Consider the following 26,213-nt stretch of genomic DNA (forward strand, 5'->3'; position numbering starts at 1 on the left):
AGAAATTGCATGAAAAGAACTGTGAGATAGATGTTTTTAGACTGAAATGCTTTTCAGATCCTATCACATAGTAGTAAATATTACCATCCTCCAAGAATATATGATATGCAGAATTTTCCAATAATCATCATTTAAGGAATACCTTTCAGGATCAATGTTCCAAAGAACACATTTTGGGAAACTTGGCTCAATCCACAATGACCTGTGGTCTCTCAAGATCATCATCATATGGTTTATTACATTATCATTTCCTAATGCTTTCACAAATTTAATCTTCAAATAGATGTGAAGTGTCTGGAAAGCAAGAAAGGCCTTATATATCTCCTCCTCTGAAATGCTGGGAAAAATATATATTTAGTAATACTGAGACTTTTTTGTTGTCGTTTAATTATTCATTGTTAATGTCACAGTGTGATAAAAAAGTAAAAAAAAATCAATAAGAGATACTGATATTGTCCTGATTTTCCTTAGTCCAAGAAAATCAAATAGGATTTTTTTTTTATCAGTTTCTGTGCACAACGGTCATAAGACCATCTGGCACATGCCACAACGAAATGCCATTCACAGTGAACCAAAGCTCCATAGAGAGAAAGGATCACTAATCCATTTCACAAATTAAAACAAGTTTTTCAGTATAAGTAATGACTTAAATAATATAAAGAATAACAAGAAGCATAACTGACAATCTCTATTCAGGAAGGGGTTAATCTAGTTGAGAATACATAACACTAATGACTTAAATAATATAAAGAATAACAAGAAGCATAACTGACAATCTCTATTCAGGAAGGGGTTAAATCTAGTTGAGAATACATAACACAGTCAAATAAAAACTACTGATCACTGCCATAGGAAAGTACAAGTTCCCTATAAACTGAACCGAGTAAGCCATCTGAGAGGGAAGTCCTTGGCTGCCCAGTAGGGAATAGTGTGGAGGAGACACAACATAACTGACAGAGGTCAAAAGACCTGAGAAATGGAGATGCTAATACCTCACCTGGCTATTTCTCCAGTCACAGAATGACCACTTGAAGGTCTAATCTTCCCAAGTGATCTCAGAGAGAAAAAAAAAATGGTTTGTTTATAAAGAAGCATAAGTTGAGCAAGAAGCCAGGACAGAAACTCCTCTCATATCAGCAGTCTCTCCTAAGCCAAAGAACCTGGAGGGATTACTGAGTCATGGAAAACTAGACTCTAACAGTCACACATCTTCTGCCTTTTCTACCTCCCCCTTCTCTTTCCACTAGGCAGAGAGAGCAGGATGTTTAAGGGCCTGGGCTAGACCTTACGGATTTTATCACTTACTTGCTTTGAAACAATAGGCAAGTAATATAGCCTCTCTCAAAGCCTCCATTTCCACATCTTCAAGATGGGGATAACAGCACTACTCATTCATGGGGCTATAAAGAGTAAACAAGTCATGATATGAAGTATTTATTATAGAGAAAACACAAAGAAAGACCTTATTAAATAATGTAGTATTACTTCGGCCAGTTTGCTTCTTCCTAAAGTGCTCCCTGCAATCACTGATAAATTCATCAACTGCAAGGGTTGAGGGCAACACCACAGAAAGGGAAGGAGAATCCAAATGTAGTCAAAACACTGAGAGATGCAGCAAAATACATGAGTAGGAAGAGACATCAGCACTTCAGAAGGGGCAAATGACAGCCAATGTCTGGCAGCAGAAGCAAACAGAAGATCAGAAAGGGAAGCACCGTGCACAGGTGGAAGATGGGAGGATGGCCTCAAGAGTTTGAACTTTAATACATGTGGGAAGTTGCCATACAGAACTTTTGAACTGGGGAGGACAACCATGACAGAAGGATATGGCAGCACTAAGCAGTGACAAGAAAGAAGGGAAGGGAACCAATCAGTCAGGAACCAGGTAACCAGGCCCTGTACTGAGGAAGAAGACACAACTCTGGGGAATGCCATGAAGTAGACTGTTGGGAAAAGGTATCAGGGCGGCCACACCCCCAAAACCCCAGCATGGTGCCTTAGGTGCTTCTTTTCCTCTCCTTCTCCTGCCAGCGGGAAAAGTTCCTGTAGGCGCCAACTCTCCCACAGGCACCAATATTTCAAATCTCGCTGGCGGGGAACCTTAGCCCCAATAAGAACTATTTCGTGGGCTCCAGAACCGACATCTGGAAAAACTTACCAATAAACGGGTGACCCATCATTTATCTAAGCCCTGCCATCTCTCCTTAGATCTATATAAGCCCACAACCTTTTGCAATAAAGTGGAACTTTCTCTGGTGAATTGTCTCACGTGGCTGCTTGTTTCAAGGACCATAAAGGAAGACTAATGGGCCATTCTGATGTGATGAAAACTAAATCTGCTCTGACACTGGTTTCTCTAAGATCTATTTCCTAAAGGTTGCAAAATCTTAAAGTGAGAATATGAATAATAAAATTAACCAACATGAAAGCTTAGAACAAATTTCTCAATTTTTTTCCTTCATATTTGCAAAAGAAAAAGAAAACCTATTTAATGTCTTAATGCTCCATGAAGATTAAATTTTGCTCATTCACAATATGACTGAGCTTCATGTGGCTAAAATCATCACATAAACTTTGTAAGGCAAGGACCGGTATCTTTTCTTTATTGTTTTAGTCTACAACCAAAATTTTCAACAATACCCTCATTATCAGTGTTTTATGTAGTCAAGAAAATTGAATAGGCACTTTCTTGGCTTTCCTTTTTCCTAGAAGAATTTGTGAGAGGACAAAACAAAAAGCATTCTCAAACACCTGAAAATGACTTCCTGATTAACAGAAAAAATTAAAACCTGAATTGCTTCCATCTCATCCCTCTTCATGCCCAAATGTAGTACTTTTTGGCAAATACTGGTAACAGTTGCATGATTTTTCAAAGCTTCTATCTCCCAATATCCCTTGCCTACTGTGAACACATATTACCATCTTCTCACACTTCCTAACAATTCTGCTAACAGCACTATAAGGGCAGAACCATGTTCACTGACAAGCTGATTAAACAGAAGCCTCTAGGGTCTCATGAGGATGCTCACTTCATAGTTTCCTGCCAGGATGAGTTTAGCAAAATTCCTGGATCCTGCTACATTGCAGCACTCTCCAAGGTTAACAAAGTTGGTGTATGATCCAATCCTGAAGGGCTCTAGACCTTAAAAGGAAAACCATTTATAATTGTTTTCAGTAAGAAAAAAGTAGCTGTGCCATAATCATCTGAGAACATGGACAAGCGATCCAATGTAGAAACACGAAAAAACCTTCTAAGGAGACTCAAATGCAAAAAAGGTTATTTGTCACAGCTACAGGTACAAGTGGAATTCTCAAAAGAAGTATTTCAAGGTTATATGCCATAAATATCACTAATGACCTGAACCATTCTGTTTCTGAAAAAGAAGGAAAAGTTTTATCATCATATCCATATTTAATCAAGAGTCTAGGGCAAAAGCCAAGCAAAAAGTTAGAATCAAGGATTTGTGAGAGGAAAATGAAGAGAATTTTCAAACATTTACACTTACTTTACAATTAAAAGAAAGAACTAGAACCTGAGTTAGTCCCACCTCATCCCTTTTGATGCCACAAAAGCAGTAGCTTCAATTTTTCAAAAAGTCAAACATGTTACCAGTTAGCATCTTCTCACACTTCCTAGCAATTCTGCTAATAGCACTACCAAAGTCTATTATCCCAGCTACTCAAGAAGCTAAGGCAGGAAGATCACAAATTCCAACCCAGCCTGGGCAACTTAGCAAGACCCTATCTGAAAATTTTAAAAGGGCCAAGGATGTAGCTCAGAAGCATTCCTGGGTTTAATATCCAGTACCACACATATACAAAAAGATTAAGCCATGGCTTTATACTCAGACAACTTGAAGCTTGACAGAACAAGCTTTCTTATCCCCAACACAGTTTATACACCCTTAACCTGAAAGGCTAAACCAGGCTGTGAGGAAAGACTCAGGTGGAGGCCTGAGAGACAAGAAGCCACTGGGGTAGGACCACCACTACTGAGCTGACCCAATGTAGGCCAGCTGGGCTCTGACACCTGTTTCCTTATCTGCCAACAGGTAATAACATTTCCCTTAACACAGGCCAACTGAAGGACAAATAACAGACAATACATGTAGACACAATACACTGAGATAAGGTGTCCCTACAGAAAAAGCTATGGACTCTTTGTGTTCTGCTCATCACTTTTAAAATATAAAAAAATAAAGTCTAAATGGGGGGTTTTAGGCAGGCTCTGGGGACAGAGAACCCTAAGTTTAATGCTAATTGAATCCATGAACCTGATTGAACACCTCAGGCAACTTCTCACACAGTCTTTGAGCTTATAAAATAGATAGTGAAGTACCTGCCTTACACAATTGAAACTGGGTAACAGTGATGAGCTCAAAATTAGCACAAGCAGTAAGAGCTATCATTAAGAAAATGGTTATAAGTTCTGTGCCAAAGCATCAGTTGAGGAAGAAGTGGATATGAGGAAGATGAAAATAATGAATTAGATGATTGCAAGGGAGCTGTGTAATTATAAAACCTTTCTAGGCTGTTTATTCATGTTCTCAGATGATAATCATTTGACACAGTATTGGCTTATAATTTCCTGACCCATCTGTAATAATCGCCATGCTAGTCTCAGGGGCCCTCATCCTTAGGTTGACCAGAGATTTGCAGGACAGGCAAACAGGGCTTCCTACTTTTACATGCTGAAGACTTCTCACATGATGTTCCTAACTGATTTCACACAAAACTATGCTTCTCTCTGAATGTGAAGGCTCTAATACAAAAAAAAGGCCTTCTCTCAATTTTGTAATTTATAAAAGACTTGAGTTACAAAACACATTTGATGTTATTCTTAAAACCTACCTGAAGGTGACTGTTAAAAAATTTTAGAAATAGTGCATGGAGTTCAAATTGGAAAAAATAATAATTATTTTTACACATAAATTCTAAAAATAACCACATGTAAATTGATTTCTCCTTCTGACTCTGGCAGAACTTGGGTTCTTTTGTTATGAGAGCTCAGCTGAAGTGATACTGTCTTCACGTGGGGGAAAACACACTCTCCTGCCATATTGCCCTCTGTCAAAGCCACCATCAGAAACCATTAACCACACTTCTATCCTCATCCTCTGTCATCTGATTCATACAAACAAAAATGGGCTAAACTGTAGAGGTATGCTTATTGATCACCTTCATGCTCACTCACTGAGACTACTTCTGTGCATATGTTCTCACTGTAAACAGTCAATATTACTCCTGTTGTCACTGGTATTTTTTATCACCTTTCTCAGAATAACATAAGCAACAAAATATAGAGATACTAAGTTAGAAGCTACCTTAAAGTACAATTCTCCTCTGTGTTATGTGTAGTTTCTCTAAAAATACATAAATACACAAAACATGCTCTTTTTGGTTAAACTTACCATCTAATAGTCCACAAAAGGATTGAGGCATAAATGCATAAATATAAAATTCAAACTTATTTTAACCATTGGCAAGATGATTCTTTTTACTAATATTCCTGTTTGAATATTAAAACACATGCTGAAAGAGAGGTTGCATACCTCACAGGATTTCTTGGAACAAAACTAAATAAATACACAACTCTTGCAAAGTGCCAACCATGTGGCAAATATAAGATTACAACAATAAAATTTTCCAGGTAGATGCTGCTGATGTTATCAAACACTAGCCTTGGCAGTGTAGAATTTTGAGTTACCTAGTATCAACCTGACAATTGAAATTTTTAGACTATGGCCAAGAATATATTTTAGAACACTGTACAATAGAGACAGGTCCAGAGTGTTCACAGTGAACAAGGGGACTACCTGGTGTTGAGGGCCACAACCAAGTCAAGATGGCACTTGGCAGTTTGCCAGGAGGAGTGGTTTGTGAACTAACACCAGCAAGCCATTAAGATGATGAGGATTCCTTATTGGCTAATTGCTGTTTCTGCTGCTATTGCAACAGCTTCTGCAATAGCTATTACACCAACTGTACAAACTGATGCATCAATGAATGCTGTAGCTCAACAAGTGATGCTAAATCAAAAGTTGATTTACTCTAAGAGGAAATGGACATATTAATGGATTCCTCTGCTTTGGACTGCTTGCAGAACTTGCCTGGACTATGTATTACTTATATGCATTGTGAACTATCTATTGATGCAAGGAATTATGGTAGTACCAGGGTGTCTTTGCTGAAAGTGTCATCAGTAGTACAATTTTTTTCAAGGGCTTCTTACTTGGAGCTGTCAGTTGGCTTGGTATCTTGGCATTTTGTATCCTCCCCTTTCTGCTTGTGGCAGGTTGTTTATGGTGTATGTGTAAAAACCACTAAGGTCGTTATCCACACGTATGGCTAAGTGTGTTGGGCCGGTAGTCAAACAAGGGTAAAATCCAATTACAATGGTACCAACCTAAGCCAGGAGGTTGACGATTTGAGGTCAGACCATCCAATGATGGGTAAGGACCTTATGTAGTATTGGACAACCTAAAACAGGCATGGTCCCTAAACCACTTACTTGTTGTTTAAAAATAAAAGGGGGGAGATGTTGAGGGCCACAACCAAGTCAAGATGGCGCCTGGCAGTTTGCCAGGAGGAGTGGTTTGTGAGCTAACGCCATCGAGCCATTAAGATGATGAGGATTCCTTATTGGCTGATTGCTGTATCTAGATGATGTTAAATGAAACAAGCTGTGTATAAACAGTTAGGTATATATACCTATGCTGTCCTGCAATAAAGCGGCTCCCGCTGTTTCAACCTTCACAATTTGCTTGTCACCTCCCGGTTATTTGCCCAGCCAGACTATGGCAACCTGGGCCATCATTCACTTTAAACCTGAAGGGATGTTCTCCCATCTCCACCCCAGAAATACAAAGCATTCCTCACTAGAATTCATGTAAGCACCTAGAAAAAATGGCACTCTTCCTTGACCTAATATACAAGTTTCTTGGTAATACAATTCTGTTATTCTACCACTCAGAGTAAACATACAAAACACATCCTACAAATACTTCTAAAAATTGTAATCACAACAACTGCTTGTCTTACCAGAAAGTAATATGAGTCCTTCAAAAACAGTGGCAGGTGCAACTCTCAACTTGCAATTTTTCACAACTTCAGGAATTTCCCTACATTAAAAAAAGAGAAAACACCAAATTCCTTATTTCAGAACAAAATAAATTTAAAACTTTGAAATCAAGTCTATTAACACACCTATGCACATAATTATACACTTCCAAATGTGCAGAAGCAATTATGCTTCTAGTTTTCTCAGTCCACCAAAAATTAATCTGTAACCCTCCATGTCTATGTGCCTGCCCAGCTGTCTATGTACTGTCTGGGCTGTTCTGTTCTCAGGGTATGAACTTGGAGCTGCATAAGAGTTTGTACAAGACAAATTACAAACCTCCTCCCCTATCTTCAAACTCACAATTGTCCTTTACTCCAGTAAACCCACATAAGAAACATAACCTTGCTGTCTATTCAACAGTTTAACAACAAAAAGAAGTCTTCAGCTTTGAGGAGAAGGTGTAGACAGGAGTGGAGGGAATCAGATCCTGTGGATCCATTCTTATGATATCACACACACAGTAGGGAGCATACATACCATTAACATTTCAATTAATTACTCCTCAAAATCTGTTTTTAGCTATATTCACTCTTTATTTTCTTTTAATGAATTGTGTCCTTTGTTTTGTTTTGATATTTGGGATTAAACCAAAGAGCTGCTTTACCACTGGCTACATCCCTCTCTGCCGCAGTCCGGCTGGGCAAAATAACTGGGAGGTGACAAGCAACTTGAAGGTTGAAGCAGGAACTGCTTTATTACGGAACAACAGCAGTATATATACCTAACTGATCACACACAGCTTGACTCAATTAGCATCATCCAGATACAGCAATCAGCCAATAAGGAATTCCCACCATCTTAATGGTTCCATGGTGTTGCTTCACAAACCACTCCTCCTGGCAAACTGCCAGGCACCATCTTGACTTGATTCTTGGCCCCCAACACCTCTCCTTTATATTTTTGTTTTGTTTTGTTTTGAGACAGGGTCTACCAAGTTCCTTAGGGCTTTGCTAAGTTGCTGAGTGTGGTCTTAAACTTGCAATCTTTCTGTCTCAGTCTCTTGAATCACTAAGATTATAGGTGTATGCCACCTCACCAGCATGAATCACATCTTTGTTTAACCAGAAAAAAATGTGGCAATTCCACCGAATTTATCAGGACCAGTAACAAACTTCTCAATTTACTGCCTCCCAAATTATTATGTAGATGTCTCAGTAAACACAAAGAATATATATATATACACACACACAAATACAGAGAGACATTTAAAACAACTCTTTTTAAAGAGGGAAATATTGAAAAAAATAAATTGTCTGTGATCCAATGATAACCTATATTAAACTACTATGAAGTTTAAAAAATTGGGGTGAATGATATAGCTCTTCAGAAGAGCACATATTTACCATGCAGAATGCCCTGGGTTCAATCACCAACACACACACCCACACACACAAAATCATATTTATTATGACCTTATCATGGAAGCCAAAGAAAGCACAAACTACCAGGAACTTCAATTGAATAAGCACATTATACACATTAAAACAGAGTTTGGACAGTGAGCTAACTGGCTCAACAGATGACCATTCACCACTAGAGAGGAAAACAAGTGGTACAAACTATGTTCTATTTCACTGTTGCTATACAGTATAAAATGGGAAGTAATTATACACAGATGTGTCCTTGCTCCCCTTTCATTCCCTTTATTAACAAGCTCATTTGACAGCATCTTTTAAGAAATGATTGTACGTGGAGCCAGGTGGAGACACTTCTCTTGACCAAGACACTTGTTGCCTTTTCCTTCTATGAAAGGAATCTAATGGAGGTGTGCACTGCCTACAAGAAATATAAGCTGCCTCTCTTTTTTGAGTATTCAAATACTGTTTAAGGGTATATGTTATGACACCTGGGATTTACTCTACAGTGTTCCCAGGTTACATATGGGGGTTAGATAAAATAGGAATCACAAAACTTTGAAAAATCTGGCAACTACATGATAGGCACATGGAAGCTATTTTCTTAATTGTTTTTACTTTTATTATTAAATTATTTTCACAATAATAAGGTCTATTAATTTTCTAGTGTCTTAAAAATGTACCACAGACCAGATGAGTTAAACAACAGACATTTTATTTTCCAACAATTTGAAGGACAGAAGCCTCTGATCAGGGATGGTTTATCCTGAGGCCCCTTTCCATAGCTTGTTTTACTTGTGTCTTCTTCACATGGGCTTACCTTAGTGTATACATTTGTGTCCTCTTATTATAAAGTCACCAACCAAACTGGATTATGCACAGACCTATTTCTTTCACCTTAAATGACCATCTAAAGGCCCTCTCTTCAAATACAGTCTTCTTCTGAGCTTGTCAGGACAGGACTTCAATATATAAATTTTGGGTATATAAATTCAGTTGATAAAAGGTAAAATATTTAATGGTGATCATTATTTGATGTGATCTGTTGATGAATGAGACACTCTGCCAACAATATTGCCCAAGCCATCCACTGCAAAGTCCTCTATTCAGAAAAAGTTTCAGCAAGTTCATATGAATTCTAAACTCACCAAGACCAACTGAGCAAGAAAGACTTCACTTTATACATTTTCTAAATTACTAAGATTACACCAGATTGAGAGCTAAACATATTTAACTCTAGACACAAAAATTTCACAATCCCTGGATATAAGAATAAAGTGGAAAATAATTTAGGTACAATGAAATCCTTTATAGCATTTAAACTACAATGGAAAATTTATTTGCTTGTGTACTGAAATTAAAAATTTTTCCTTATGCTGAGATGAATGAATGTGAGCTAGATAATACATTTTCAAATGATACATAAAACAAGTATTAGTTTTTAAATGTAATTTTTAAATTTTTAAATAAAAAAATCAGGGAAAAGTTCCATACCAGCCACAATTCAAATGCTCCAAAAAGCACACGTGATGCTGCCTGCATATTGGACAGGATGGCGCTGGAATTGAACCAGAGGCTGGTCAGTGAAGAAGCCAGTAACTAAAATAAGAAGTCAAGGACCTGAGAAATCAGAATACTAGAAAGAGCATTCACACACTAAAATCATAAAAATTAATTCAGAAGTAATTTAGTAGAGAATGTCAGTGAACCAAGAGCTAAAAACTCAATGAATGGTGGAAAAAAGAGGCCAACATTAGTAGAAGAGTGCACTAAGGAGCAACAGTTTGTAGTGCAGTCTTATCATTCAAAGATGGCAGGTGTAAAAGAGATGAGAAGGGTGCTGGAGATGACCATGGAGCCAGGAGGTCACCTAATCCACCCAGCAGTTTTAGGGACATAAGGAGGGAAATTCATTACTTAGGTTGTAGAGGAAGCAAAACCTCAGAGAAGAGCCAAGCATCCATCAGTTTGGAGTGGTCTGCAATGGGACTTGTGAAACAGTCACCAGTGCCAATCAACAATAAGAATGCCTGTGGCTGGTCCTAGCCCCATGCTTTCACCACCTTTATTCAGAGTAGTTATATTTTTGTTATTGATCCACTGGGATTTCTACAGAGGAAAATCTGCTTCTCAATATTCTAAAACTGAAATTCTATCTCTTTTTTAAAAACCCAAGTGAAAAGGACCCCTGATCTTCAGGAACATGGCCATCATGGAAGGTCTTTCATCATAGTCACCAAAAGTGTTGGAAAGATCTGAGAAAGGAAGTTTCCACTGTTATTGAAAGCTACCTTTAAAAAAGTTCTAAACTTTCACTTTGATATAAATATGCCTTATGTAAAAACTAATTTTTTAGTTTTTTAAATTTTATTTATCTATCTTTATGTGGTGCTGAGGATTAAACCCAGTGCATCACATATGCAAGGCAAGTGCTCTGCCACTGAGCCACAACCCCAACCCATGTAAAAACTAATTTAATAAATATTAGAAACATAAGAAAAACCATAAAAGTACTGGAAGAATATATTGATGTTCTTATAATTCTGGGATAGGAAAAACATTTCTTAGGGCAGAAATATAAAAGAAAAATCTATACATTTTACTAAACACATTTTTGAATTTTCAGTACAACAAAAACACTAACCAAAGCAATATGTTACCAAGGAGGCTGGAAATCTATAACTACCCATGATGGTGTGTGTATATGAATATGTGCATAAATGACAGTTACATAACAAGACAGACAAATGATTCAATAAGAAAATGGGAGACGGATCTGAACAGTGAATTCACAGCAACACAGTAAGTGTGAGAAGTGGCCAGGCTTATTCCTTCAAATAGAGACCTTTACTTTGCATATTAGCAGCTTTTTCTTGGCATAAAACCAAATGCAGATAAAGGTTTGTAAAACTGAATGCCCAGACGGACTACACAGGACCATGAGCTGCCCTGGAAGGCAATGTGCAGAAAATGCCCAAATCCCTGAAGGTGCATGCCTTTACCTAGGAATTCCATCTGTGGGGATATAAGGACATTCTGAGGGGTGTCCAGAGATAATAAAACATACAAGGTCACGGTAATATTGTTTCATGGTAATGGAAAAGAAAAATAGATGCCAAAAGGATTTTAAATAAGGCACTATGGCTTCAGGTTGCAGGAGGGACTAGTGTAACTACAGCAGGTCTCTTAACCCTATTCCTAGGTTCTCTTACTATGGCTGCAATTTTTTTTTTTTTTTTTTTTGTATCATGCCGCAGTCTGGCTGGGGCACAATCAGGAGCCACTTGTCAAAAGAAACTAACTTTATTTTTAGAACCACACACGACAAACAAAATAGTCTCTCAGGAAAAACCCTCAGAGCCTCAACTGCCACCACCGGCTTTTCCCAAGCCTCTCTCTCCCCCACAAGCTTCTCTCCACCTCCCACAATCCTCCTGCTCTTGAGGCCGATTGGCTGGGTCACGTGGGCGGAGCCAAAAAAGTCCCCCAATGAGCAGCTCCGTGGTCTGAAAGGGCAAGGAAACAGTCCAATGAGCATCACCGCAGAGGAGCCAATCAGCTAGATGTTGCTGGGGCCGAGGAGCCAATCAGCTAGATGTTGCTGGGGCCGCTGTGAGCCAATCATCAGCCAGCAGCTGGAAGTTTGCTGGCAGCTGGAAGTTTGCTGGGGCCCCTTTGGCTGTGGCTCTCAACATCTCCCCCTCTCTGTTTAAACAACAAGCATGTGGCTTAGGGACCGTGCCTGTTAGGCAGTCCAATTCAACATATGGTCCTTACCCGTCATCGGATGAACTGACCTCTAGGCGTCAGCCTCCTGTCTTAGGTTGGTACCACTGCAATTGGATCATACCCGTCACTGACTACCGGTCCAGCATACAGCCATACTTGTGGATAGGCCTTTGCACCTGTGGGGGGGGTGAGGTTCTTTGCCTCACCTCTGTTGGCCCCCAAATTTTAGACCATCACTAGTAGAGGAGGATGCAAAATGCCATGACATTAAGCCAATTGAGGGCTCCTAAATTGTACCACCGGTGACACCATCAGCAAAAATACTCCAGCACTACCACAATTCGCTGTACCAACAGATAGTTCACAATGCATACAGGTGAGCTCACAATGTGTCCAGGCAAGTTCTGCAAGCAGTTCAGTGATGGCTATTGTAGAAGCTGTAGATTGGTTTTATCTTTCACTTCACCAGCACTGGGATGAAGATAGGAATTCTGGCAAGTGTGTGACGTCCATCTGCCAAATATGGTTAGGTATCAATCCTCTAGGATTGACTCCAAGATTAACTTGTGGTAAAAAGGTCACACAATTTTGACATTGTTTTATTATTTGTCTAGCTTGTTCCTTAGTTATTTTAAAACGCTTTTGTAAAGTATTAGCATTGACATGGAACTTTTTATGAAAATTTATAGCTTCTTCTAGTGTAGAGAAAATATGTATGTCATGTGTAGTTTTATCTGCTAAATCATTGCCCAAACTAAGGGCTCCAGGCAATCCTGTATGTGCCCTGATATGTCCTATAAAGAATGGATCTTTTCTGTCCCAGATTAGACTTTGTATAGTGGAAAGCAAAGAGAAAACAGTAGAAGAAGGGGAAATCCTACCAGCATCTTCAAGAGATACTATAGCATTAACTACATACTGACTATCAGAAAATAAATTAAATACAGAATCTTTAAACATCACAAAAGCTTGTAAAACTGCATTAAGCTCTACCTTTTGAGCTGATTGTTTGGGTACTAAAAATGTAAAAGTTTGATCAGGGGTAACTACTGCTGCTGTACCATTATTTGACCCATCGGGGGCATTCAACCACTGAGTCACATACCCAGGCCTATTTTTGCATTTTCTTTAGAGATAAGCCTCACTGAGTTCCTTACGGCCTCACCATTGCAAGGCTGACTTTGAACTCGCAATCCTCCTGTCTCAGCCTCTTGAGGTGCTGGGATTACAGGCATGGCCACCGAACCCACCTGGGCTACACTTTTGATCCAAATTTCCAGAGTTCTTAAGTTATAAAAAAAACAACAACAAAACTTTTTGTACTTTCTTTTAAAGTTGTATATGAACACAATGTCTTTGTGGTTTTTTAAATTTATGAGCAAAATTAACTTTAAAAAAAAACTTTAGTTTGTTATACATAACAGCAGAATGCACTACAATTCATATTACACATTTAGAGCACAATTTTTCATATCTCTGATTGTATGCCACAAAGTAACTCTTAGCAAGTATAGCAAAGTACGGATACTACCCTGCATTCTATCAGATAATAATGGAATGAAATTAGAAATCTTTGTTTTTATGTTGTGCTGAAGATCAAACCCAGTGCCTCACACATACTAGGCAGTGCTCAACCACTCAGTTACAATTCCAGCCCCTTTTCATACTATTTTTGTATAACAGTAAGTCATACCGGTATGTTTCCTATCATATCAAGAAGTTATGTTGAGTTGTTAAGTTTGTGGTAAAGGGAATTTAAATATGTAAAAGTTTCCTTTTTTTCTTTATTTATTGGTATTGGTGATTTAACCCAGAAGCACTTATCAGTAAGCCACATCCTCATCCCTTTTTTTATTTTCATTTTGAGACAGTCTCTAACTTGCTTAGGCTCTTGTTAAGTTGCTGAGGCTGGCCCTGTACTTGTTATCCTCCTGCCTCAGCTTCTCACAAGTCACTTGGATTACAGACATGAGCCACTGTGCCCAGCTAAAAGTTTCTAATTTATAACTCAGTGTTTACTCATGTGATAGCAGATGAATTATAAACCAATGAAACAATAGAACAGCTTTTGAGTAGAAGTTTAATGCTAGTTTTTTTAAAAGATATGTTACCAATTATCATATCAATTAATTTCATAAATTAAATGAAAGCCTATTATGCAAAAATATGCTTATCATATTCACATGTCAATTAAATTATGCCTTAATCAAACTGCATAAGCAAGAGTTTGCAGTTCTGTAAGAGTCTGTAAACAAGTCTGGATAGCACCTGGCATTTTACCAGAGGGAGTGGTTTGAGAAATAACACCAGGGAGCCATTAAGTGTGGCGATTTCTTATTGGTTGACTGCTGTATCGAGTTTCTGTTAATTAGGATAAGCTGTGTGGAATGTATAAATACCTCTGTTGTCCTACAATAAACGGCTGCCACTCCTGCTGTATCAAGGTACACAAGTTGCTCGTCACCCCCCGGTTATTTTGCTGCAGCCAGACTGCAGCACAGTTCAAAGAACACAGCTTCAAATATGTTGATGACATTAGCAGATCATAGCAAAGTTATTTTCTTCAGGGCGGCAGACCTCAGAAGATGAGGCTAGTGCATTCTGTCTCTCAACAGACCTTGTAATCATTAGACTGTGGCTGTTGTCTATGATCAAAAAGACATGAAAGTCAAAAAATTGGCCTGTTTTCATCAACTTCACTATCAAGAAATTGGTGTTGCTTAAAAGGACCAGGAGAAAAGTCCTAAAAAAAGGAAATTACTTGCTGTAACAAGTGGCTCTGTGTTTGGAAAATGGAGCTACCTAACCGAACACATATCAACTACATGAAAGCTCTGTGATTATACAGATTGCAAACTGTTCTATATTCTGAATGATAATAATTTCTACCACCCATACTAAGGGAGTTCCTGACATACCCTCAACACAGCTTTGTTTTCAATTACTTGAAAATAATGTGCTACAAATAATATTCAAAACCTTCATGAAAACATAAGTAACTTCATATTATAAAACATTTTTGACTTTGAGTTTGACAAATCTGGGAGGTCTGCATTCAATCCAGGAGGGTGATGCATCAAGAAGAGAAGGGCAAGGGTGTTTTCTGTTCTCCAAGAATACTATTGAGATTATGTGTGCTCTTGGCTGATAATGATTAAATGTGTCAGTAATTAACAGCACCTGACACTTCATGGGGCACTGAGTCCAGCACTACTCAAGGCTCTGTGTTCACAGTTCCCACAACTGTTTATGGCTGACCTGCTTCTTTACCCAGAGAAGTGAAAGAGCATTCCCATTGAACTCCAGCAGCAACAGGGCTGCCCCCTACCATGTGTCAGGAACTCTGCTTTTCCACTGAATTCACTTCTGTATTACAAGATTGCCATGTGTGGCTCTGGCTGGCAAGACACTGGACGGATTTGCCCAATGTCACCAAGAAACACCAGGAAAGGGCCTGCAACCATTCCTGGTTTGTCTGTGCACCTGCTGTGTCACAACTCACCTCATCCAATGGCCAATCCCAAGCCATGGCCCTTCCTCTCTCTGCCTGATGTTTTCCCTCTCTGCTATTGGGGCTGCTGTGGGAGCCTCTCCCACAGCATTGGATGCCTCTGAACATGACCACTGAGTCACCTTCCCTGGAACAGAAGCCAGCACCTCACCACCACTTGTGAGTCCAGAGAGCCAGACCAAAGCACATGCTCAGGGAGCAGAGCCAAGGGCAAACCTCCACGCCTGGAGCAGCAGGTAAAGGGGCCTTGTGCAACCACCATGGGTACTGTGTAAGGCTGTGGTGGGGCCATAAAAGCTTTGCCTGCAGCCCTGTTGAGTAGCCATCCTGGAAGCCTGTCACACTGTTTCTCTGTTCTCAAGCAGAGACCAACAAGGCCTTATCAGGTCTGCAATGCCTGCCTCTTCAAATTCCTACGAAGAGGGTACAGAAGAGCCTTCACCGATGTTATCATCGCTGCATTGTCAGTGTTTTTGTTCTGGCCTCAAATCTATGTTTCCTGAAGTCACGTTCAGCATTTTCATGTTCTCTATGGTGCCAGAATGACACATGGGACTCAAGAATGACTCAACCATAGGGGGGCATGGGAGGATTAGATGAACTCTAGATAGGGCAAAGGGGAAGGAGGGGAATGGAGGGGAAATGGTAGGGTAGGAAAGACAGTGGAATGAGATAGACAAAATTACCCTTACTACATGCATGAAGACATGAATGGTGTGACTCTACTTTGTGTACAACTAGAGAGATGAAAAATTGTGCTCTATATGTGTAATAAGAATTGTAATATATTCTGCTGTCATAGATAACAAATTAAAAATTTAAAAAATGAATAAAAAAGAATGACTCAATCATAGGCTTCAGGTGAGAAATTAAGATGATGGGTGACATCATAGCAAGGGAAATAACTTTCTGAACATCATTCCAGGTACATCCTTCAGTGGGGACTTTCCATCCTAGCAATTTGAAATGAATTCTGAATTTGTCAGAAACTGTGTTATCAGCCACCACTGGAGCCACTCAAACCCACTCATTTGGTTCAGCACATGACCACACGAGGTATGCTCTCAAAGTGTCTTTTGAAAAGCCCCTGGGAAGGCACTACACACCCACAACCTGCAACAAAACTTTAGCAGAAGATTCTAAGATTCAAGCGCTTAAAACTGAAATCCCAGGGACACTGTCCCTAGACCTAGGCCCTGCTCTTTCTTGACTCTGAACTAGTGAAGGTGAGAGAAGCATCATAGATCCTTCAGAAAACCCTCCTGCCCCAGAAACCCAGCACTGCAAAAAGTTTGAGGAAGCTCTCAGAATCCTCTGTGGTAGAGTTTTGTGAGCAGTTTACTTTTGAAAGACCTCATCTTCAATCTTGGTGTGCATCATTTCTTCCTCTTATCATTGACATCCCCTTGAACTTTTGCTCTGTATTCAGGAGGGATCAGCTTCATGCCTAGCTCCTTCCTTCCCCTCTAAAGACACCATCAGAAGCCACATCAGAGTGAAGAAATTCCTGCTAATGTAACTCTTCATCTACAAGAGGAATAAAGAGGGAGGAAAAGAAAAGTTGAAACATTTTAGAAACTTAGACTAAGATCAACTCAATTTATCATTTAGACCCAAACCTATGAAGAACTACAAAGTGAAAATCTCAAAAAAATCACTGTAGCATCATAATATTGACCAACAGAAGAACTACTGAGCATGTTCACACATGTGAATAGCTTCACAGAGGCAGACAAGACACAAAATGATCCAGATCAACTTTTAAAATATTATTCCTTTTAAATAGGAAAAATTAATGCTCTTTTGTTATGTTGCAGCAGTTTTACCAAACTCTCAGAGTACTACCAGCCCAGAGGAAAAAAAAATAAAGTCAATAGAGCCAAGGTAAGGGACTGTGATCCTGAGAGGAGAAGCTGGAGAATTTGAAAATAAAAGCAAAATTATGTATTTCAGTTATATCATACATGTAAAACCTACACGAATGATTCTTTGTCTTAGATGTTTTTGTTTTTCCTAGCCCCAAACCTCATGTTAATCTGAGGAAATACACACAAACACACACACACACACACACACACAGATTTTTGTAAACAATCACAAACAATAAAAAAAATACTTTGCAGACTGCCAGCAAATGGTCAGAGCCCCTGTATGACCTGATCTGGAGGTCAGACATTGCAACTCTGCACTTCTCTGTGGCAACACCAAGCACAATACCTGCCTCCAAGTGGTGGGAGAGCTGATGAATGTATGTCTGTGGTCAAGAGACAGATGAATGATTATCACAACAAATAATGTAATCGGCTCATGGAAGAGTGCAACTTGCTCCTGAAGAACACATGATTCTTATGTATGTGAAGGACCACAGTCATATGCAGAAATCATAACCTTTTAAAAGGAGCAATCACTTAACTTCCACTTTCAGAGGAAGATTCTTTATATGAGGTCCAGAATACATTTTTAAAACTAAGAACTTCAAAGCCTAAGTTATCACTGATACATAAGGACAGCTACATTGCCTCAAACTTATTACTAATCAGTGTAAATCTAATAAAGCACTTACTTTGTTCCTGAGTTGTAGAGTGTGTGAAGTTAATGTAACACTTACCTTTACTTTACTTTTCTGTAGGTAGTGTCTGGTGAAAGTGTCAGATGATGATTTTAACTTTTGTAGAAGTCATGATTCAGCATTAACACAACAGAGCATGTGCCTACCCTGTTCCTGCACTTGGTTGTGAGAGAACATGAAGATTACCTCCTGCCTTCCCTCTAAATATTTAAGTCCAGGGCTCAGCCTCTTTGATTTTTTAATGTTTTTATTTATAAACCAATCTTCTCCCTCTCACATATTTTTATGTCTCCATAGGAGTATCATGTTAGTTTTAGTTTTTCCTTCTTCTCCCACATAGAAAACAGGACTCTAATTACATATTTGCTTCTATGCTTTTTGACTAATACTTGGTTTCTTCTGTATTCCTGATTTTTTCCAAATACATTCACCTGCTACCTCCATAAGTGATATTTTATATTTTTTCTGTGTGTCCATCATGTATATTTCAACATTTGGAAAAACAAAATGCAATCACTAATAAATATAAACTGTTTATACTCTTTATATTTTAACCTCTGATGACCTTGTGCTTTATTAAATTCATAGTCCATTATTCTGCCTTATACAATAAGGATTCTCATAAAGATTGGAATAAAGAAAAAGAAAAAAAAAGAATGAATGCACGCAAGCATCAGCTTTCCCGTCTTTCTCCTCAATCCACCTCCACAGCATGTGAATTGAGCCCTTTACTCTCCTGAAAGTGTACATTTCCACCAGTGACTCTCACTCACACCTAAAATTGTAGATACCACAATGTAACCTGAGGACCTCCAGTATGTCGCTATCCCAGATCTCTCCTTAGCATTCTTGGCAATACCAAGCTGTTTCCTTGACCCTTCCCCTAGATGTCACAAACCTAACATTTCATAACAGAACTCTCCATATTAGTAAGTCTTTAATACCCTACACTGGCTCCACCTGTTTTCCTCATCTCACAACAAGGTTTGATTCTTCATGATCTCAACAGGAAGGTTTGATTCTTCATCAACAAAGAATTTCAAATTCTTTTTCCCTCACCTCTCAAATCTAATCACAAAAACTCTTAATCCAACTACTTCTATTGCCTCTACCATAGTCCTACTTTGAGTTTCTGCCATTTCCTGCCTCTCCAGTCCCCTCTCTTGCCACAATAGGAAAATCATTTAGAAACATAGATCAGGTCATGTGATGCTCTTGCTTGCAATCACTCAACAATACTGATTGAACTTATTCCAGCATCAAAGCCCTTAATGACCAGCTTCTGTCTCTGTTCTCATACCACTTGTCCCTTCACCCACTGGACTACAACCATTCTGGCCACTCTCGTCCTTAGAACAGTCCAAATTCTATCTCATCTTCCAGTCTCTCCATTCTCCATTCTATGACTCTACAATGTCTATTTTCTGAACACGCAGTGAAAAGTTTGTTCTGGCTATTCAGCATTCAGAGAGGCCTTCCACCACACCATTCAGCTGGGCTACCTTGCCAATTCCAGGACCTTGCTTGTTTTAATTTTCTCCATTGCACTGACCACTCATTGTGAACTAAATTGATTTTTTGTCCATCTACTAAAAAGGAATAATCATGAGATGTTAAGTCTATCTCCATCACTGCTAAATCACCCTGATTTTGAACACTGCTGAACACATAGTCTACACTCAATAGTTGAATGAATATTCATTTAATGAATGAATATAAGGATTTGATTTAAATACCAGCTAATGCCAAATTTCATGGCAATATTTTCCTAATGTTTATAAGAAGTTATTTCATACTACAAACACACATACACACACACTCACACACACACATACACATGAAATATATATTTTAAATCTACATGTAATACATGGGAAGCCTCAGTCTATAATCAATCAACAATATAGGTGAAAACTTACCATTTGCAACAGCATTTGAAGTTGGGGGCAATCTTATGGGACAGACCCCTTAACCTGTGAGGGGTTGTAGAGGCCACCTCCAGGAAGACAGTGTAAACACTGATTTAAATTCCAGAACACATATTGTTGGAGAAGCCTTCACACATCTGGTGTGAGGAGTGTTTTGAATGGTGTATGAGAATAGAAAGGAACACGTTTTGTGAGATTTTTACAATTAGATCTCTTGAATCCTGAATTTGGTCATAGAAATTATGCAAACTGAGACTTTTAACTAAAAAACTGGTGGCCAACTTTAGTGACTGGCAGTCAGAATAGTAACTACATTCTGCACTGCAGAAGGATAATAGTTGCAAGGTAAGTCTCTGGTGCACATGTTCTCAACTGTTCCCTATCATTGTTCACTGAGTTGACCATCTTAACTCAATGCTAGACCTTCAATTATGGTGAAATTCCAGTAAAGCACTTTCTGCTACAGGCTTTTAAGAAATAACCTGAAAATGTATATCCAACAAGAGGCAAAGTTTCATAGCAATCATATCTTTCTAGATTAATTCCTTGAGATTTACTTCTTATTTTTAAAATATTCTGACTGCCAACCAAGCATCATTTTCCACAGCTGTTTTCTAATGAAGTACCTCAGAAGTAAGAAACATACATAAATTCTAAAACAACCATGTTCTAAGACCCAGTGAAAAAGTAAATCATTGCATACAGAATTGAAGTCAACTACTTATGCAGAACTTATTTCATTCTGCCTGGTCTCTGGAAGGAGAAGTAACCATTCTGCTAAGTATGTAGTATTGTCATAGGTGGGAACTTATTCAGAGTTTTGGTACATGTACATTCTAATGGCTTACATAGAATTATTTTGAATATTTTTTTCTTTGTTTTTTATTAGCTACACATGACATTACAATGATCTTGGAAATTCATACATTTGAATCAATTGGGGTATAATTTCTCATTTGTCTGATTGTACAAATTGCAGAATCACATTGGTCATACAGTCACCTATATACATACAGCAATCATAATATCTATTCTATTCTGCTGCCCTTCCTATCCCCCCTTCCCCTTTAAATATTTTAATATGAGATAAATGGTATCATGCTGTGTATATCCATCTGCAATTTGACTTATTTTTCCACATTAGTTCCTGGAGTTGACTGTCAGGGACATATGTGCTCAAGATTTCACCGAGTGCAGTGTATCACTTGACTTCACTGTGAATTACTTAGCAATTTATATACTGATGAACATTTAGGAATCTTTGTTGATTGCCTGGTTTTTGTTTCAAATGGAATTTATTTTTTATGTCAATTGTAGGATCACAGCAAAACTGAACAGAAGGTAAAGAGTTCTCATTGACTTCCTGCCTGCTTCTACTATATGTAGTGCCCCAATATCAATAGCCCTCAACAAGTGATATTTGTTAGAGCCAATGAACCAATGTTTGAACCTGAGTGGCAGCATCAGTGTATGTTTGAAATATTAACAAGAATCATTTCTACATAGTGTACAAGTCATTAGTGAATGAAAAGCTCCATTCTGGCCCAATATAATAATCTGCCCTCCTTCACCTCAAAAAAAAAAAAAAAAGATATTCTTATAACACTTCTGATGACTCAGAATGCTATTTAGGTATTAAATTGGTTTTCCTTCAGGCAGAATTATCAGCCATTTTGTTGTCTTCTTAAAATATCAGCAATAAATAATAAATTGTATAACTAAATCACAAGGACATTGAGAAAAAATATGCTTGTTGATAATTTATCTTCCTTTTCAACATCATAGATCTTCCTTTTGCCTTCCTTATGCACAAGCAAAATCCTGTGAAAGCTAAAATAAATAAAGAAAATAACAGTGCTAATATTTTTTTCCTAAAATTGTACTTTGTTTCAGTTAAATTTTACTGGAAACACACCAAGAAACAAGTATCTGATGTTTTGTACACTTTTAAGTAACTCTATCTTACATCATCTAGCATTTTATTTATCTTTTGTTTACTTATTTAGGGTGTTGTGGATTTAACTCATGGGTACTCCATGACTGAGCCACATTCCCAGCCCTATTTTGTATTTTTTATTTAGAGACAGGGTCTCTTAGCTCAACTGAGCTTTCCCTCTTTATTTTAGAAGAACAAGAACAAGGAAAATGTATATTGTGCCCTTCATTCTGTTAAATATAGTTTGTATCATTTTTGTAAGGCTACTTAACATTTGTAGAATAGTAATATTTTTTATTTATAAAATGAAAACGATAGTGCCCAACAGGATGTTCAATGGGTTAAATATTACTATTTAAAATATCTAGCTATTAACATAGAAATAATGTTTGTAACACATTTCTGATGATGGCCACACAGAATGATGAATAAGACAATACAGATATTTAACAATGCTTTAGAAACTAAGAAGTGAAAAGATTTATTTTAGACTAGGATAAAGGGAACCTGTCTTAAGTCAGTGGGAGTCCAGCAGGCATCTAAAGAAAAGGGATTTGAAGCAGCAGCAGCGTGATGCTATTGTCCATCCTGCAGGGAAGGCTCAGAATCAGGTGGATGAGAGCAGAGGAGAGGAGGTGATCCCAGGAAAGGTCAAATGGAAGTGTTCTGGGCTGTTTTTGACATATTTTACATAAGACAAAGACATAATCCAAACGAATTTGAAACTTTTTTCACAATGGTGCTATGTCATGGTGTAGATAACAAGTGTCTCCCAAAAGCTCATGTGTGAGAAAATACAAGAAATTTTAGAGGTGAAATGTTTGGGTTATGAAAGTCTTGACCTAATTGTGCATTCATCCTCTTAAATGTATTAACTGGGTGGTACCTGTAGGTAGATAGTGTGGCAGGAGGAAGCAGATGACTGAGGGCTTGCCTTTAGGGTACATATTTTGTCCTTGATACAGGGAGCTCTCTCTGCTTCCTTGTTGTCATGTCCTGAGCTGCTGTCCTTCATCAAGCTCTTCACCACTATGCTCTCCCTCACCAAGAAATGGAGTTCTTTTTCTATGGACTGAGAGCTCTCAGCCCAAAATAAACTTTTTCCTTCTGTTCCTGTTAGATTTCTTAGTCACAACAGTGAGAAAGCTAACTAAAATATGCTGAGACCAATTTGAAATGTTGAAATAAGCAGAAACTATGATAATACAGGTTAGAAAGGATGCTACCAGAGGGCAGCATTGGCAACACATGGAGCCTGGCACAGACAGATGCAGCTGGAACACAGAACAAAAGCAAAGCCTCCCCAGAGTCCCATTATCAGCATAACCTCCTTTGTCTCCTATTGTAACCACTCATTTGATGGCACTCTAAACTCCCTTTCTATCCCTTTTTCATTGCCATATAAATCCTAGTAGAGTTCTACTTGAATCCCATATGGAGCATGTGTTGTACAAAGGAATATCTGGTTTCAGTGGAATATTTTGTCAAATCATAGAGATTTACAACATTCAATATACAGCTTGAGAGGAAAAAAAAAAAAGAACCTTTGTCTGATGTACTCAGGTCTTTATGTTCTCATGGAAGCCACTTATCTCTTGACTGTGCCACAAATAATTTGAAATCAACATGCTTACAAAGGATCTTACCAGGGGACTGGGGGTATATCACAATGGTAGAGCACTTTTCTAGCATCTAGGATGCCCTGGGAGCTCCTGGGTTCTATCCCAGCACCACAGGAGAAAAGAAAAAAAACACCATTCTTTCCCCAACTCTTGGTTCCTCTTCTTTGAACCTTGTCAATGGTGTATCCATCCACCCAATCCAAGTGGAAAGCAATGGAATTTTCTTCAATTTATAACTTTCATTCATTTGTAGTTTGATGTCACCTTTAAGGGAGTGGAAGGGAAAAGAGTTAATGACTAAAGTCTTCCATTTAAGAAAACTGCAGCAAGAAGTAATAGAAAATATTTGATTTTGTTTTTTATAGCTGAGCAGTTAGTTCAGATAGCAAGGCATTGTATAAATACTATCCTTGTTGAGGTATTCCTATTATTAACATTACTACTAAAATTTTGCTTCCATTAAGTTCACTACCACTTTATGTTGGAGTTGTGCCATGTTATATCACATGCATGTTTGGTTTGGCTTCACGAAAAGTGAATGTGATGAGTTATCATTCTCAAATAGGAATCTTGTCTTCTGACCTAATAAGTAAATTGAAATTTGATGTGACTGTTTATAATTCATGTTTAAATTAATTACATTCCTTGATGTTAATGTGCTAATTTAACTTTGGGGAAATATATATATATTTCCTTCATTTATTAGATTGTCAAATATGCATGATGGGCTATGGCATGAATGCAATTACTAATTTCTTTTCCTTGTGTTGTTTACAATTAAAATTCTTTTTAAACAATATTTGTACTACTGCTTGCTGTAGTCCTTCTAGTGTATTTATTCTAGTATTATTTACTGGTTATAAGCTCTAAGTTGCATTTAAAAATTTTCTCATTTTATTTACTTTGATAAACTTGGAAATAATATAAAATAATGCATTATAGTGTAATTTGAAAATGTGTGAAGAATAAAATTTCAAAAAAAACAAACATATATACTAAAATTAAAGTAGAAAATTTAGATTATTACAATAAGTAACATGTAATAATTAAGGTTTTTGTTTTCCATATCTTTCCCAAGGTAACTGTAGTCTAGCCAGTTATCTCTTTTGAGGAGAACAAATGCAAAAATATTTTCAAATTAAACCACATTCCTATCTAAGATAGGAATTCTCAACATATTTATAGTGTTCTCAATATATTTATATCCATAAATATAGAGTATTTATGACCAATTAAAACAATACAAAAATATGTGGATAATAAGAGTTTAATATTTTGATGTCTTGAAGAATTATTGTCATAATCCATATTGAATGTTAGGGTAATTCTGCTTACAGTTATTTTCAACTTAAAATGGCTTCTGTTTCCTGAGTTTCTTTTTATTAATTAATGATTTTAGCAAGTTTTTCTTTTTTGTTTCTGAGTTTGGCATACAAATTAAGTTATCTATGTTATACTAGCACAACATAATTTTGGAGATAGTCCCTGAATTTCTTTTTTTTTTTAAATTTTTTATTGTTGGTTGTTCAAAACATTACAAATTTCTTGATATATCATATTTCACACTTTGATTCAAGTGGGTTATGAACTCCCATTTTTGCCCCATATACAGATTGCAGAATTACATCAGTTACACATCCATTGATTTATATATTGCCATACTAGTGTCTGTTGTGTTCTGCTGCCTTTCCTATCCTCTACTATCCCCCCTCCCCTCCCCTCCCCTCCCCTCCCCTCTTCTCTCTCTACACCCTCTACTGTCATTCATTTCTCCCGCTTGCATTATTTTTCCCTTTCCCCTCACTTCCTCTTGTATGTACTTTTGTATAACCCTGAGGGTCTCCTTCCATTTCCATGCAATTTCCCCTTCTCTCTCCCTTTCCCTCCCACCTCTCATCCCTGTTTAATGTTAATCTTCTTCTCCTGCTCTCCATCCCTACTCTGTTCTTAGTTACTCTTCTTATATCAAAGAAGACATTTGGCATTTGTTTTTTAGGGATTGGCTAGCTTCACTTGGCATAATCTGCTCTAATGCCATCCATTTCCCTGCAAATTCTATGATTTGTCATTTTTTAATGCAGAGTAATACTCCATTGTGTATAAATGCCACATTTTTTTATCCATTCATCTATTGAAGGGCATCTAGGTTGGTTCCACAGTCTTGCTATTGTGAATTGTGCTGCTATGAACATCGATGTAGCAGTGTCCCTGTAGCATGCTCTTTTTAGGTCTTTAGGGAATAGACTGAGAAGGGGAATAGCTGGGTCAAATGGTGGCTCCATTCCCAGCTTTCCAAGAAATCTCCATACTGCTTTCCAAATTGGCTGCACCAATTTGCAGTCCCACCAGCAATGTACAAGTGTATCCTTTTCCCCACATCCTCGCCAGCACTTGTTGTTGTTTGACTTCATAATGGCTGCCAATCTAACTGGAGTGAGAT

At 37.9% G+C, this 26,213-nt stretch overlaps 1 pseudogene; it reads right to left on the reverse strand.

Annotated features, from left to right (window-relative positions):
• LOC124108574 (melanoma inhibitory activity protein 2-like) overlaps positions 1 to 26,213 on the reverse strand; it is a 90,370-nt pseudogene that overhangs the window by 39,091 nt on the left and 25,066 nt on the right.

The sequence above is a fragment of the Marmota monax genome, unplaced genomic scaffold (genome assembly GCF_021218885.2).
Source record: "Marmota monax isolate L192 unplaced genomic scaffold, Marmota_monax_Labrador192_F-V1.1 WCK01_AAM20220418_F8-fsc00881, whole genome shotgun sequence".
Classification (NCBI taxonomy): Eukaryota; Metazoa; Chordata; class Mammalia; order Rodentia; family Sciuridae; genus Marmota; species Marmota monax.